At 50.1% G+C, this 17167-nt stretch overlaps 1 protein-coding gene across 4 annotated transcripts in view; it reads right to left on the reverse strand.

Moving 5' to 3' along the window:
* MBNL1 (muscleblind like splicing regulator 1) overlaps window positions 1–13630 on the reverse strand; it is a 59714-nt gene extending 46084 nt beyond the window's left edge. For 2 of the 4 annotated variants that reach the window (XM_066557104.1, XM_066557103.1), the window contains exon 1: window positions 13540–13625. The gene's annotated coding sequence lies outside the window, so the exon portion shown is untranslated. Of the gene's footprint in view, window positions 1–13539 lie in introns of all 4 variants that reach the window. The other 2 variants (XM_066557101.1, XM_066557102.1) reach the window with 2 other exon arrangements.
* Window positions 13631–17167: the final 3537 nt, after the last annotated feature.

Here is a 17167-nt window from a genome sequence, read left to right on the forward strand (position 1 = left end):
TGGTGGCACTGCCTGGGACACACTAACAGCACCAGCCACGGGGATTCTGCCAGCACTGCAGCCCCAGCAGCATCCGCCGCCTGTGCTGAGGGGAAGGCTAGCCCCATCCCCGTCTTCCTAAAGATGCTGCTTCATCATTTTCCCATTTCCCACTGCCCTCCACTGCAGGTCACTGACACAGCCCCCAGAATCACACCCTGGGAAGCGATGCTGTCAGCGTGCATGCAAACCAACAGATGAGAAAAAGCTACAGTCTTCTTCTAGGGACACAGTGATCAGAACAACCAACTCCAGGGGAAGGAAAACACACCTAACAGAGCTAATGAGATTACAACAGGCACCATGTGTTCTTTGCCAGGACACTTGAAATCATGCCACGTTTTTAATCCCTGCTAGCAAGAGACAAACAACGACATAATTACTTGCAAGCACAGGTTAACAACTAAGTGTCTTTGTGGTAAACACAGATATTCATTTGCTTCAACTGCCTGAAACTGTGAAGTTCGGGGTCATCCTGCACCACCAGTCACTACTCCTCAGTGCTCAGGATATTGAATTCATAGGTCTTGAAAACTTGTTCTGTAACAAATGTCCAGGCAAACCAGTTTGGTTCTTGCACTTGTGCCACACTTCCCAGCCGTGACAGATTAGCACCAAGAGATCTGCAAGCAGAGAATGTGCTGCTGGGGCGGTGTGCCAGCAGATCCAGCAGATCCACCTGGCCTCCCTGCAGCCTCGAGCAGGAATACCAGCACATCAGAGTGCTTCTGGAAGCCTAAACACAACCCCCAGCCTTCAGTCAAGGTGCCCTGCAACCTGTCCTCCACAGCCAAGAGCTGGATCTGTGTCCTCCCACCATCAGTCCTACACTGCACAAAATGACTTGTGTTATTTTGTTAGGAACATCTGTTCCCTGTGAGACCCTCAGGACAGGGTGCTGCCAATGCCAGCAAGAAGGGCTGTACCACAAAGCTGTGGAACAGCTCTAAGCAGGGTTTTCTCCTGTTCATCAGCTTGGTAACCAATCCATACCAAGCATTGATTTTTCCAAACACCAAGAAGAGTTAGAGCAGCAAATTGATGCATTTTATATGCTAAAGCCAATGCAAGTTAAAGGCCACGTTTTCCAAACAAGATATTTCACTCTCATTACAGAAGTAGTCATCCCTAACAAGAAAGGAAAGAGAGCATGAAGGCAGCACCCAAAATGAAAACAGATGAAAACTAGCTTTTGTGCTCTCATGTATGACAGGAGAAATATCCCTGGTAAGGCTCCCCAAACTGTGTTTAACTCCCAGGTTTGTAATATGTTTTCTGTTAGGATTTGGACAATCACCCACCACTCAGAGAGAATTCCTGCTCCTGCTGAGGTCAGTGACACACTTGTGACTGCACTAATTCCACCCTTCCTTCTTCAGGCTGCCACCCACAAAAAGAAAAGCATTACTCCAAGGAGCTGGTGCCTTGAAGGTAAATCTTCAGAACACAAAGAAATACTAGGTCTATATATTATATGAACAGTTGCTTGAAGAAAAAGTGTTTTGTCATAGTTTGTTGTCTACCTGAAAACAGCCAGAAATGTCAGCTTTAAAAATAGCTTTGAGCAGAAATAAAGCATGACGTCAGACCAGAGGTTTATCTTCCATATCCACTAAATAAAGGAAGATGTTAGCATAGAATTAGCTTTTTTTATCTGCATAAACTATTTTCCCATCACTTGGAAATTCTCTTGTGATACTCACTCAGTCACTAAGGAGTCCCCAGCAAGCTCCACATGCTAGGAGATACACTGTCTGCAAAACCCAGCTGATACATGTGCTGTCTCCTTGGGGCTGTCCCTGATAAGATGGGAATGACTGTAACAAATCCAGAGGGACAACCATAGGGACAGGACTGGAAAAGGATTGAACTTCTTATTTTTCATTCAATTAAAACTGATTTAGGGGTCGATGGTTTCTGGACCCCACCTAGCAGAGCAGTCACTACTAAAGACTCTTGTGATCCACAGGTGGGTTTTAAATTTCACCTTTTGAAATCTGGAAGCATTTGCCACTTGTCTTGGGAATATTGCAACATTGGTTTGGCCAAGGCAGAACCTTGCCTTGACTGAATATCGAGCTACAAGGATTGAAAGCAAATTAAAAAGTGATTCTCAGAAGAGACAGAAGAAAAAATAACACTGAGGAGTCATTCCTTAGGAGGGTAACAGAGATGACTTAGTTGTCTCCTGAGCTGGGTCAATGAAAATGATTAAGAAACAGCCTCACAAATCAATGGAAAGGTTACCTGGAAATGTCCAAGAAAGTGAATCTGACACAGAAGAGACTCCTGTTACTTCCCCTTATTGCTATTAAGACATGTGCAGACAGATTAACAATGCATTTTCCCCTCTCATTACAGCCTTTGACACAAAAATAAGGTAACTCCCTGCACTGAGAATCGCTCCCAAAGAGGCGTTGTTTTCACTGCTCCTGTAACTGGGGTTGCTGGACATCCCTGTTTATCTCAATTCACACGTGTCTCTCAAAGAAAGATGTAAAAAGCTGGGGAGGCAAGAAGCCCAGCACTAAAGGAGAAGATGGCAGGGAAGAATGCTATTTTTATGCTTAGAGAAAGTGGAAGCTGAAAACACCAGTCTCAATGACATGAGAACTGTCAGCAAGAACAGATAATTACACAACGTGAATTCATCCTCATGACAATGACTCTAATGAGATAGGAAATGGAATAAAATCAATATTCTATTTACACTGACAGGGCAGTCTCAAAGCTTGAAATTGCCAAATGGCTGTATTTTAAATCAAGGAACACAAAATTACTGACTCCTTACAGTATTTTCAAAACACCTCTGCCAAACTCCAAGTTTACCAATAACATATCTCAATATAAAATTTGGAAGAGATACAGCAATTACTCCATGGCACAACTGAGGGATATAATTATAGCACTGTCACAAAATTAAGCTGAAACAATGAGCTAATTAACATCTTGTCACATAACAGTATAGGACTGGATAAAGGAAAATATTCTTTAGTAGACTGCAGCTGAAGATTGTCTCACACTCTGGGCTGCACCCGCTGCTCCCATAGGACAGCACAGAAGTGGAAGCTGATTCCCGTTACAAATGTGTACTTTTGTGTATTTCAGGAAAACATGGGAGTGCAGAGGCAGGAGCAGAGAGCAGCCAGCCCTAGAGCAGGACTGCCAGGGCACTGTAGCCTGGGCTGGGTTTCCCAGCTCCCCAGCCCAGCAGCCTGGGACTGGGAGCCTGGTAAAACTGCAAGCACATGTTGGCTTTGAGCTACTAAGTGCCACACCAGATTAGTAAAAAAACTGCCAACACTGCTTCTGTGACGCAGATATTTTGCATGACATACATAGTTTTAGTACTACTACTACTGCTAGTAGTAGTGTTTTAAAGGTTTTTTCTGTACTGTTTTAGCTCTGACAGACTTTCCTGGTGCAACCTCCCACTGACTTCAGTGGCTCCTCCAGCACATCCCCATCAGACATGGTTTTATCTTGAGTCTATTTCACAGTTTCTGAAACTGTTTTAGCAGTACCACCTAACTGTGACATTCCATCTGAATTTAACACACCCAAGTGTACTCGGTTCATGAAAACTTGATAAATAATGAACAAAGAGGCAACATGTTGTACACTACGTGGCCCAGCCACATGCAGAAGTCAGGTATTGCCCCAAGATTTCCATCCCTAATCAAAATGTGAGCCAATTGCCACCAGCAGGGCACGGGCACTGACATACAAATCCCACAGCCCAATCCTCTCTTACTTCAGATTACAGTAATGCTATTTTCAAGTCAGAAAGCTACACTGCAAATTCCATAAACCCTCTTACCTTTAAGGAGCAGACAGTTACGGATTAACTGCTCTTGCTGTAATTTTAAAAATATTAAAGTCAAGAAACCTGTCTGCTGATTTTTTTAAATAACCTGGGCTATATATCAACCCCTGTTACAAAATCTGAGACTTCAGGGACACACGGGATTCGCAGTTTGACAGCGTTAGCTGGATGTGTATTTATTTATGAGCAAGAACAGGCACAGGCCAGGCCCTGTCTCTGCACGAGGATGGGGCACACAAGCTGTTATTCTGTTCTTGCAACTTTAAGTCAGGGACACAAAATGGGCAAGGACTACTCTGCCTTTAATCCACTTTTCATCAATTTATGTATTACAAAGCATTTACATATCCATCCCCACCCACCACTGAAGTCACAAATACCGCTTCTGGTAATAAAAACATATTTGCACTGTAATTCCCTTGCCATAACATTCACATAATGTATTTTAGAAATGGGAAGTTCTGTATTATCCTGGCACAGGGGGATTCCTACCATAAAAGAAGTGACATTGCCCAAGCAAGCCTAAAAAGAAGTTGTTTATCTTTAAAAATAACAGTAATCTAGTGATTTAAGTTAAAATTCCAAGAAGTAACAAACTGAATTGAAAAAAACAAACCCTGCTTTATTAAAGTCAGATTCATTTTCTTGTTCTAATACTAATTTTAAACATGTTTCTGTACAAAGGCTTTTGAGAGGCCATAATAAATCAACTACGCACCCTTCCCAAAACTACAAGCTATTTATTAATCCGACTCTTGCACATTTTGTTTGATTAATGCAAGTGTACACAGGCCAAGCAAGGCAGGAGAGCAGCAGGATGACCACGGCAGCGGGGTCAGCGCAGGAGCAGCCCCCCAGCCCTGGCGCCTCCCCAGGCAGCCCAGGGTGGATGAACAGAGCACAGCTCCTGTAAAACCCTCGCTGCTCTGCACCCTGCAGGTGTGACTCAGGCTCACTAGGAACACAAAATTACCGACTGGAATTTTGCTCACTCCTGTCTCGGTGGCAGCGGCTGCGGGGTGTTGTCCTCAAGAACAGCCACATGGCAAACCCCAGGATGAGTCCCACAGCCTGGATTCAGAGCCAGGAGGCACCTGCAGCAGCAGCAGCAAAGAGGCAGAAACCGTCCCATAGGGACAGGTGACTTCCAGCTGCACGTGCATGTATGAATTTATATAAACCATATATATTTATATATGGATGATTAGCATCATCCACAAGAAGAATCCCTACAGGAAAAAAAGAAAGCCACATCCATGACTCAGCAAGGGAAGGAGCCGCTTCCCTCTGACACCAAATTCAGCCGATGCTGATGGTTTCAGCAGAAGTGACCCGGAGAAGCTCTCACTGGTGAGAGGTGCAGCAGACACCAACCCCGGCTTCCCACGGGTCTGATGCCTGAACATCTCCAGCACAGCAAGGGGAAACAGCAGCACCTCAGTGCTGCTCAGGTCCCACTTCCCTTGCTCGTGCAGCTGCCATGTGGCCCTGCTGCAAAGGGTGGCTTTTCCTTCCCCAGAGACAGCTGGGTAAAGCAGTGGGCAAAAGGATTCCTGAGGGACCACTGCAGACAGCACCTGACGGATCAGGACATACACATGGTCACTACTAACATTATTCATTTATTAATAGTACCACTTCCTCCAGACAATAAGCTCCTCCCCTTGGCCTCACTAACTCATCCCTGGCTGGGCCACTCCTCCTACCTTTGCCCACATCAAAAACTCCAGATTTCAAAGTTCTTGCCCGCTCACATGACAACCACTTTGTTAGGACAATAATTTTGAGTCAGGTGTCTGGATGCAGCTACCACATCCCTGCACACATCAAATTAACCAGCAAGATTAAATCTGAACCTAATTACCAGGAATAGAACGGGCCATTCGTGTCACATGGTCCATGCTGATGCGTGGTCCTGCTCCTGGTGACAATGCCAGCAGCTCTCCTGGCCCTGAGGACACATGGAGCACAGTGGGGCACGATTCCATGGGGGATGCCTTGCTGCTCTCTGCTCTCTGCCTAACAGGCACGCTCCCAGGCAGGCCCATCATGAGATTGCTTCATCTTGCATCTGCCTTGAGGGCAACCGAAAAGGGATGTGAGTCCAGCTCATGAGGAACTCGTTACACTGAGCTCTGCTTGCAGCAGCCCTTAGAACTGGTCACTTCAGCTCAGCCATGGCGAGCTATGGCAATGCAGGGACAATCACAAACCAAAATTACCTGGGAATGAGGGACAGCAGAGCAGTTCAGGTTGGACTGAAGGACTGCTGCCCGAGTGGCAAACCAGCGCCCTGGCTCTGCAGCATGGCCAAGCAGTGCCAGGCACGGCACCCCTGAGGAAGGACCAGGAGTCCCACACCTCTGAAACCACGCCAGCATCACCGAGGGGCAGCACTGCCACACTGGGAACACCTGGAGCAGGGAGGCACTGCCAGCTCAGTGCGACACTGCCCGACTCGGCCACCAACAGGAACCACGGCAAGGACAGTCCTGAAAACACTCCAGCATCTGCTGTGAGACAGGAGACACAGCCGACTGCATTTGCATTCACAGCTGTCTGTTTCTCAGGGAATCTCAGATCCAAAATAGAGCACTTTGCTTTGATTCATTCTGGCCTTACATTTAATTTATGTTTATATTCACATCCTTCCAGGATGAGACAAACTTATACAACTTCTCAGAAAATACAATGAATCTATATAATTTATTTAATTAGTTACATAAGAATCTAAACCACAGAGAATGGGATTTTTAATTCTCTCTGCCCTGTCACCACCTGAGGTATCAGAGATGACTGTTACACACTAAATATAAAATGATTTTTCCATACACAGCAAAACTAAACAAGTTTAGGAGACGCTTTCCTTGACTTAATAGAGATTCTTACATATACAATGCTCAGCAGCACAGACACACTTACTGATGTGACCAGTTTTGGATCATGACCAATCTCACGCAAACTAAACAAATACATACGTCTTTGGATATCAAGCAAAAGCTCTAAATTAGTCACTGGTATTAAAAAGAAGTAATAAAAACTGCATGACTTTTATTTTAGGAAATAAGTGGAAAATATCTGTGAGACAAGTTTTTAATCAGTATTTGCTTTAGTATATTGTTACGCTGGTTCATTTTGAATTATGACATGTACCCAGCTAACAACAACCATGAGAAACAGGCCTCTAAGAGCCCCTGTTCAGAACAGCCTCTCTGCACACAAGCCCAGCCAGCAGAGCTCCCACCACACAGGGGACAAGTCACAAAGGGGCTCCTGAGCCGGGCTGGTCCCTGCGCAGCACAGCAGGGCCATTGACACTGTCCCTTAGGGCTTCTCACACCGAATACTCTGGAATGCTCTATCCTCTGCTTACCTTCTCCCCAATGTGTCCCTTTTCCATTGACACAGCAAGCTACCCAAGTTAAACCCAATGAAGGCATTTTGGAAAAACCTCAAAAGATCACTGTTTTCCTTGTATTGTCCTTCCTACCTCTAAAAGCCATTTTAAAACACCAAGAATGAAAGTTTAAATTTCTACTCTTACACAAAAAACAAAAACGGGGATATTGGAAAACAGAAACAAGGATATTTGGAAAACAGCTTCTGAAATAACTTAAGAAAACCTAGCTTTTATAAAAATGGTGATTAAAGGCAGAAGTTGTAGAATGCTTAGAAGTTGTAGAAAACAAACCAAATCCAAAGCAATAATTTTGTCAGTCATGCAGAAAAATTAGTGAAAGAAGTTCAAATGCTTATATTTCTGTTCCACCATTAGCTGTACTTAATTATAAGAATTGAACAGAGCCGTGTCTACTTTTCACAACAAAAATCCCATTATTAAAGATTTATTTATTGAATATATTTGCACATAAATACAGGAGCTCAATAAAACGCTGATAAGCAGCAAACAAGGTATCTGCCCAGGGACTTCCTTCCCAAGCAGCCTGCAAAGCTCCAGCAGCACAGCAAGTGCCCACACTCCCAAAACAACATTTTAAACTGCTACACATCAAAAAGCTGAAAAATACATAATTACATTATCAGGATCACGGACTCACCACCTTTGATTTTTCACTGCTTGAAAGAAGGCTCAAAGTCCACAGAAGTTGTGCCTACGTTTGGAGCATGGAAGGATTCATGACCCAGGTAAAGAGTACCAGGCTTCACTGAAAACCAGAGGCGGGCACATGAAGTCAAGAACGCTGCCCAGGCACTAATAAACTCTTCCACACACTAAAATCAACATTCTTGTTCGGATTTTATTCCAAGCTTTGGAGAGCCACAGAAGAAAAAAGGGAGAGTTTATTTCTGCCCAGCAAGCCCTGCCGTGTTTATCGGGAGCTTCCTTCCGCGGGAGCCAGAGGCACAGGCAGCGCTGAAACACCGGCGAGCGCGGCCCTGGGGAGCAGCGAGGAAGAGGAAGGGCGGGTGGCCCTGGCAGCACCCGACAACTCCTTTATATGGCCAATCCAGGCCCGCTGCTGTGCCTTCAGCTTGGCACCCTGCTCGGAAAGCCTGACCCAGCCCGGCCGCTCCTCCAAGGCTCCGCAGCTCGGCTAAGAGCAGAGCCAAGGGACACGGCAAACGCGGCGCGCTCCCACGGCAGCGCACTCACATCGAAAGGCAAAGCTCACCTCCTCGAGCGCCGGGCACCGTCACTGCAGTGCAGACAGCGCCGCTGCAGCGCCACGGCTCCAGCGGCCTCGGCAGCACATCCCGGGGGCTCCGGCCGCCCGTCCCGGCCGGCCCGGGCAGCGCGGCTCTCGCAGCGCGCTCACGGCGGCGCCCAGGGCCCCGCGGGGCTGAGCCGGGCACCTCCGACTGCTCTCCCTTTTTTAGAAGGCAAAAATTCCAATTAACTCCTCTGGAAGCAGGATTGGGCCGGGAGCCCAAAAATGCTCTGGGTTCCCAAGTCCTTACTCACTGCTCGCAGTTGCCTGGCTGGCCCGGGACACAGCCACGCAGCAGGAATGCGCGGAGCTGCTGCGGGAGGGTTTGGGAGCCCGGGCCCAGCCTGCTCTGCAGCCTGTGCCCAGCCCCGCCAGGGCTGTACGTGCTGCAGCAAATACCAGCCATGTACGGTACAAACGCTGCCCTCGGCCTGCCGGGCCACCCGGAGCGGGAATGCAGATGCCATCAGCCGCCTCCTGTGCAGGCTCTGCAGGCAGACCCGAACCCACAGCCACCCCAGGCGGGACACGCTATTTATAATGCTTTCAACATTTCACTTTTCTCTGCAAATAATACCTGCTCCAAGTTCAAGTCCAAGGCATATTTTGCCTTGCCAGATGATCTGCGGCCGTCTCATGACTTATTACATTGTTATCGCTGCTAAGCTGAGCAAACAGGGCTGCTAAGTCTATTAATCTTCTGAAACACGAAGTCTGAAACTGCAGAAACAAAACATCTCACTACAAGATACATAAAATGTGCTATAGAGAGATAAGGGGGGAATTCAGTGCACGCTCTGTTAAGTTTTTTCAGTGCCACTGCAAGCAAGACTGACGCACTTTTGCAAGAGCCGACTCTGGATGTAACACCAACAAGTTACATAAGGGAAAAGAAATTCCTTTTACAAGAGCAGCCTGCCCCAGGGCGGACAGCGAGGTACACTTCCCACAGGAAAACTTGGGCACTCAGCAGGCGCTGGGACTGCCACCTGTACATTCTCAAGAGGACTGATAAAAGGAGCCCAGCCCAGCCAGGCTAGCCACGGCGGGCTGTGCAGGAGCTCTGAAACACGCCCAGTCCTTTGGCGTTTAGAGCAACCTATCTAGTACTTACTGCTTTTTATTCTGCAGAAATCCACTCCATTCAGCTATTCATATACACCTTGCATATTTATGTACCAAAATATTTTTCTGAGAAAACAAGTATTTGGCCTATTTGCCCAAAGCAAAGGGAGCACACAGGAGTCATACATTTTATCACAGTGCTCAGATCAGAGCAGCTCCAGGAGGCAGTGAGGCTTTGGAAGGACAGACAGACCCAAGCCGAGCTGGCCCATTCCCCAGGCTGGGCTAATGCTGGTCGTGCACTTGCCTTATGGGAATTATAATCTGGCTACACAAAACTCAGGCCCAGCTGCATTTTCCTTGGGCCTGGCTGCTTCAGTTTCCCTGTACAACCTGTACATTCAAACCAAAATGAACTTAAGCTGCAGGATTTTGCACCCTCTTGACAGAAGTGCTGTCAGCTTACACACCGCTGCTGCTCTTACTAATTTGTACCAACAGCAATTTTACCTCCAAAATTTCAAGCTTAATCAAGATGAATTGTGAGAACTTGAATCAGATTTTACTAAAGACAGATTATACCTATTGCAAGCTTTTTTTTTTCTTCCCAGCTACTTGGAACAAAGATATTTTGGATAAAAATATTCTTCTATAACAATTACATGCACATAATCTGAAACATGGACTGTTTCACAGGGTAGAAGTTGACAAAGTGGACATTAAAAAAATTAATTGACCCCTTAGGAAAAGCAATTCTTCTGATAGATAGTGGGACTTCACCCTGAGGTCAGCACACATCAAACCCAGCCCCCAAACTGCCAGTGGACATAGGAAACCTCGTATCTGTCAGCCTGCCCAGCTCAGGGTGCTGCTGTCGCTCTCCTGCTGCTGCCTCTGAAACTACTGAACAGACTTCAGAGCATCTTCAGAACAGCAGAACCTACTGCTGGTCTTGAATGCACAGAGCAGAGCAAACCAACATTTGTCTCTGGCCTTTTACTCTGAGCAAGGTTCTGACTAAGGACACTGCCCCTGCACAGACTGCTGAAGGGAGAGTGGGCTCCAGCATCCCCACAGGAGCCATACAAAGCCTCCACCTCACAACTCGGTACGTTACCTGTACTTGCTCATTTTAGGATGTACTGAAGTTTCACCACAACTACAACACGGTTTTAATAGTCCCTTCTCTTTCCTTGTTAATTGCTGGGAACTCTCTTTGACACTAATGGAATTGCAATTGCACATATTCACAGCAGAGCAGGCTCCAAATGTCACTGAGGACAGCACTCGAACATATTTACATGTTTATTCTTTTGGCAAATAGCTATGGGGTAGGAGGAAAGAAACATTGTTTACTTTGCTGCATAACTTGAGAAACTAAGTTTACAGTATATAATTGTTAAAAAAATTAAATTTAAAAATAATAATCATAGGCAACTGCTCTAATCCTTAAAGCACACAAACAGTGGAGACCACAAGTCATGCAAGGGAAGGGAGAGCCCCTGTGTAGGGCTGAGCACAGCAGGACACAGTGAAGTGAAGGAATTCCCAGGGAAGCAATTGAACTCTGCCAGATCCTCCCTCTCCCTTCCCTCCGGACAGGAGTAGTAGCAGGAATTTGCTGATAAACTCATAGTTGCAAAAATCACCCTTGGCATGAACATAAATCATAAGGAATGGGAACAGAACTGTTCCTGCAGTTTTACCTTAAGGAGCTGGCCTTAGCTAACATGCTGTTTACAGCATTCCCATCGAAAATATGCCTTAGGAAAACACACATTGAGCCTTTGAAAGTAACGGAGTTACCACAAGGCCTTTTACAGCCCAACACGCATGACTTCCTCAGTGTCAGAAAATGATGTCTGCAGATTATCCACCAGCTCCTGAGCAGGAATCATCCACTATTTAGGAATCAAGAGGTGCTGAGGCTCATGCCCCTAATTACAGGCATCCCTTTGTCACTACCACCTCCCCACTGACACTGAAGCAGCAGAATAAAACAAGTACTCAAAGGACATAAAAACAGGGAGGGAAGCCTATGATTTAATCTGCACTGACCATCAGATCTTCACCTACACCACATGTGTAAGAACCTTCCTGTGGCCACGGAAACCCCTCTGGACAGTGAGGTGAAACCATGTGGCTTTTACAGCCTGTCTGCTCTGGGCAGCCAAAGCGTGGCCCTGCAGGGCAGCAGCCTCCCACGGCCAGGGCGGGCTCCAGTGTTTGCTGGCACCCATCTCCACCTCCTGGACATCACCCTTAGACTGCAGGATTCCAGCAGCAGCAGCTCGAGGACAGGGAAGTCAGAGCAGCACCTGCTGCAGGGATGGAGCAGGACACGGCTGGCACATCGCACCAAGGCCACGGAATGGGGCATTCACCTGCCCTGCACAGAGCCCTCAGAGGACAGACTGCAGGAGTGCATTTCAGACCCTCCTACCCGGGGGAACCAGGCTGGAGGCAGCTGTGGGATACACCCCAGCTGGCTACTGCCCATGCCTGCTTTCAGCCCAGAGCAGAGAGACACCCAACACCTCTGGTTCCTGCAGTGGCACATCCCAGCCTTCCACATGCAGCAGTCCTGTCACCATTGCAGGGAGCACGGGGTTACCAAGCCTTTCATTTCTTCCTCTTTTATCTACTTTAAATTATCATAATACTGCTGTATGCCAGTGGGCCTGCCCGGGGTCAGTGTCACATGCAGCCAGCCCGAGGGAAGCCTGCAACCTCTCCTCAGCTCTCACCCCAAATTTCCCCTGCAGCAACAAGTGCCATCGGTTAATTATTCATTATGCAAATCATTTCCTTGTCACTTTGGAATATGTCGTCGTTTCATTAGAACTCCTTCTCCATAGTGCCAAAAAAAAATACAACCCAGTTAAGTTATTCACCATTACTATTCATTACTTCCATCCCTCTTTCCCGTTACATCCCTTCCCTGAACCTGCTCTCCTGCACTTCATTATCTCTGTCACCCCTGTCCTGATTCTCCCGTTCTCTGGGGCATATATTCCCCACCTCAAAAAAATCACCAAAAGAAATTATTTCTTTCTAAAACAAACAACCACATCTTTTTCCAAGACAACCATTTTACACAAACATCCCTGCATTTACCTCTTCCACTATGCCAGCGTCTTAACAAACTGACTTGCTTGCACCTGCAAACCAAAGTTCGGAAATCAAGAACTTTCTCCAAAAATGAAACAAAAAGCTCTCTTTCCCTCACGCTACCGCGGCGGCTGCCGGGGCCAGGCCGTGCGGGGAGTGCGCACGGGGCGCTGCCGCCCGCCCCGCCGTGTGCTGCTCCCGCCCCGCCGGGCTCCCCGCCGGCCTCGGACACCGCACCGCGGTACCGGCGCCGCCGGCACCCACCGCCCGCCGGGCAGCCCCGACGCACGGCCGAGGCCCGGCCCGGCGCTGCGGAGCCGCCGCTCGCCCCGCGGCCGGGCGGCTCCGGGCTCCGAGCTCCGGGCGGGGACCCGCGTGGGGAGCCCCGCGCCGGGCGCTGCCGCAGGGACGCGCGGGCAGCGGGGCCGCGCCCCGGCCCCTGGCGGAGGACGGTCGCTGTCCCCGGCCCGCCGAGCGCAGCGACGCTGCCCCGCTCCCCGCGGAGCCCGGCGAGCCCCCCTTCCCGCGGAGCCGCCCCGCAGGGCCGCCGCCCGCCTCCCCCCGCCGCGGGGCCCGGCCTCGCCGCCGCACTCACCCGGGCCTGCCGGCGGGGCCCTGCCGGCGCGGCCCGCCCGGCTCAGCGGCTCATGCTGACGGTGCCGCCGGCGCGGCGGGCGGAGGCAGCGGCGGCCCGGGCTCCCCGCGCCAGCCCCGGGCCCGCTTCCGCCGCCGCCCCCGCCCCGCCCGGAAGCGCCACCCGGCCCCGGCCCCGCCGGCAGCCCCAGGCCCGCGGGGCGCCCGGCCCGGCCCCGGCCCGGCCGCGCTCACCTAATCCCGGTGCGGCCTCCGCGCTCCGGGCGCCGCGGGAGCGAGGGGAAGGCGCGGAGCGGGGCGGCGGCGCGGCGGGCTGCCCTCCCCCGGGGCCGCCCTCCCTCATCCTCCCCGCGGCGGAGCGGCCGGCGCCTCATGAGTCACCGAGCCCGGGCCCGCACACGTGCCCGGCCCCGCCGCCTCCGGCCGGGGGAGGCACGGCAGGGGCGGCCTGGGGGCGGGCGGCGCTGCCCGGGCCCGGCCGTGTCCGCAGAGCGCCCGGCGCGATGGCTCCGCACCCCCCCAAGGCCGTTCCTGAGGACACGATCCTCTAAGGATCTGCTTCCCAAGGCAGGCAGAAGCACCCTGCTCTCCTCCCGGCTCCCGCTCTTCCTTCATCTCGGCGAGAGCAGCCGTTGCAGAGCGGCGGTTCCGCCGGCTGCTGCGGGGGCTGGCAGGGCTCGCCCGGCACCCACCATCAGCAGCTCAGCGCTCCCGGCCCTCCGCAGCAGCGGCAGCAGCCCACCGCCGAGCCAACAGGTCCGCTCTGCCCCGGCACAGGGCACGTGTCGGTGCTGCCGTGTGGGTGACACCGACTGCAGAGTGCAGAAAAGGACACGCAGTCGTCTAGATTAGCCAGAGGGGTATCGGTGTGCCCCCTGCCAGGACACGCACACAGGGCCATGTGCGAAGGGCTCGTCAAACCCCGGAGGTGCTAACCACAGTTTAGGAAAGACAAACAAACTGAAAGGAGACCCGGAAAGAGACAGAGACAAGGAAAGAGACAAGGAAAGAGACAAAGAGTTTCTCTCCAGTGTCATATAGTGTTAAACATCTTTTAACACAGACACATGAGCAGAGGGTTATGTTTTGTGAGATGAAGTAATGACAAATAATTCCTTTCTTTACTTTGAGAGACAGATTTGGTTACCTGGTCTCAAGATCTAACTCCAGCTGCTTCCTTCATCAGGCTTTTTGTTCTATTTGACAGCCTGGAGGAGATATAATTAACTTTGCTTTTCTTGTGCTCTAATCACCCCTGCAAGGAGCAGGCAGCACTTTGGAAACAGAATGGGTTCAGTGAGCATCCCTCCTCAGAGCTGCCCAGCCTGGGGAGCATCCAGGTGTGCCACATGCCCGAGGGCACTGGCTGGGAGAGCTTTCTGATACCTGCTGGTTAGCTCTGATGGCTTTTTGCTAGAAACAGGAGACTGAAAGGACAAAGAAGCATTCCATTTTCTCTCAGAAAAATGTCGTGTTCTTACACTTGTGTTTCAATGAAGTTTAATCCAGAGCAGAACAAAATCCATGACAACTGGTATGCCACGGTATTTGATATTTACCCGCCTCACTGTGGGGCAGTGCAGGTGTCCCTGGCTGCACAGCCCGATGGGCCCTGGGAGTGAACATTGTACTGGGCCATTTGTGCTCTTCCTGTTCCTGTTCAAGCACAAAGAGCTCCCTGGGCCGTTTCCTCCCTGAGAACCGACATCACCGCGCTGGGCGTTTTCAAAGCACTCGTTCTGGTCACAAAGTTTCTGTACAAACTCCTCCCTGCCCAAATTCTTCTTAAATAATGGCTTGGGACAGTGTCTTGGTGCTGGGAGACTGGAGCAGTGTGCTGGGCACAGTGAAGGCATTTCTCACTGTATCCTGAAAAGTGAATGCATTCCATTCACATCGGTCTGTGCAGGTTACAGGGGATCAAACCCTAGAGCATGGATGTCAGGCACAAGCTCTGTCATAACAAAATGTACAGGCAGGGCAGGGTAAAGAGAAAACCGAGAGGAAATTTCAGATCCAGGGGTCTCCCAGGTCATCATCCAATACCAACAAAAATCACCACCTGTGATTACAACAGACTAATTGTCTTACAGCATAGATAAAGAAATATGTCATTGCACACTCAGCATTGTGTGCCTCTCAGCCCAGAAGACAAATCAGTACTCGAGGATGAAGAGAAACACTGTGTGCTAAGAAAGTTTTTTGAGGGATACTTTGTGGTTTAGAGTCCCTTTTTGCTAACACAAGGGGAGCAAGAAAGAGGAGCTCTCCCGGCTGAGTCAGTGCAGCCCTGGTGCTGTTGAGGTGCGAGGCTGGCCTGTGAAATTGGTGCCAAGGTGCCTGCCCTTCCCTCTGAGCCTGGCAGGCAGCAGGGCCGGTGGTCACTCGGACGTGCACTGGGACCAGTGTGTCCCAGAGCCTGACACGAGGGTGCCTGTGGCATCCTCCTCACAGCTGCACCTCGAGCAGAATAGAAACACTTCCTCACTGCAGGTTCCCACCTGTCAGGAGCACGGGGGGCTCCGTACCTGGCCTCACACACAGACAGAAACCACCTGAGCTCCAAGTGTGTCCTGTGTCTTCATTTTATCTCACCAAATAGCTGCCATACAGCAGTCACTAAATCAACCTACACTCTGATCTTCCTTCCCTCCTTGAGCCTTTATTAAAGGCAGACACAGAGTTGCTTCAAACCCGGACTGAACACGACTGCAACCCTGGAGAAGCCGTTTGCTTCCTGATGCCCTTATTTGTGCAACACTGGTGAAGCTCAAGTTCCCCAAAAAGGTCTGACACAAGCTCCAGTGCTGCTGCCACAGAAGGCCCTGCTGCCTCCCTGCTCTTCCGGAGCCCGCTCCCACCGCTGTGCACAGAGCACGCTTCCCGCCAGGCCAGAGCACATTTGTTTCTGTTTTAATGAGCTCATCTGCATTTCTGTAAAGATAACACACAAATTTCTGACTTGGCCCTTAACACTGTTTTGTCCTTTTGTTTTAAAGCCTCCTGCAACTACTGTGTGATAGTATTTTTGTTGAGAGCAGTAAGATACTAATAATCTCTCCTAGTCTACAAGCACACAAATGAGAAAAATCCACAGTGCAATTCCTAGCAAATAATTGTGATACACATTATAGCTTTTGCACTAATTGTGATACACATTATAGCTTTTGCACTTTCTGCAGAGGCAATTTCTTTCCTTCCGTGCAGCTCATGCTGGAGCCCCTCCAGCAGCACCTGTTTGCCCCCCCAGCCCATGGGAGCAGTGTGGGTGCTCAGCCCCGTGGCTGCTGTGTGCAGTCCAACATGGTGTTTAGTCACAGAAAACTGGCGGGAGGTTCAGCAGCAGCAGCGGATTTCACAGTAGGAAGCTGAGGGTCGCTCTCAGAGGATTAATGTCATTTCAGTCTCCCATGTGCTTAACCAACAGCCCCCCAGAGTGCCAGAGCAGGGCTGAGGAGCTCCAGGGATGGACACCCACACCCATGTGGAGGGCCAGCACTCGGCCCCGCTGGGAAATGCACCCAAAGTGCATGGAGCACAGCCATGGCGGGGTGCCTCACCAGCCCTGTGGCCACTCTATCCCCAGAACACAACAGATCTTAAACCAGCTGGGAAATGCACCCAAAGTGCATGGAGCACAGCCATGGTGGGGTGCCTCACCAGCCCTGTGGCCACTCTATCCCCAGAACACAACAGATCTTAAACCAGCTGGGAAATGCACCCAAAGTGCATGGAGCACAGCCATGGCGGGGTGCCTCACCAGCCCTGTGTCCCCTCTACTGCCAGAACACAACAGATCTTAAACCAGCTGGGAAATGCACCCAAAGTGCATGGAGCACAGCCATGGCGGGGTGCCTCACCA

The sequence above is a fragment of the Molothrus aeneus genome, chromosome 10, assembly GCF_037042795.1.
Source record: "Molothrus aeneus isolate 106 chromosome 10, BPBGC_Maene_1.0, whole genome shotgun sequence".
In the NCBI taxonomy this organism is placed as follows: domain Eukaryota; kingdom Metazoa; phylum Chordata; class Aves; order Passeriformes; family Icteridae; genus Molothrus; species Molothrus aeneus.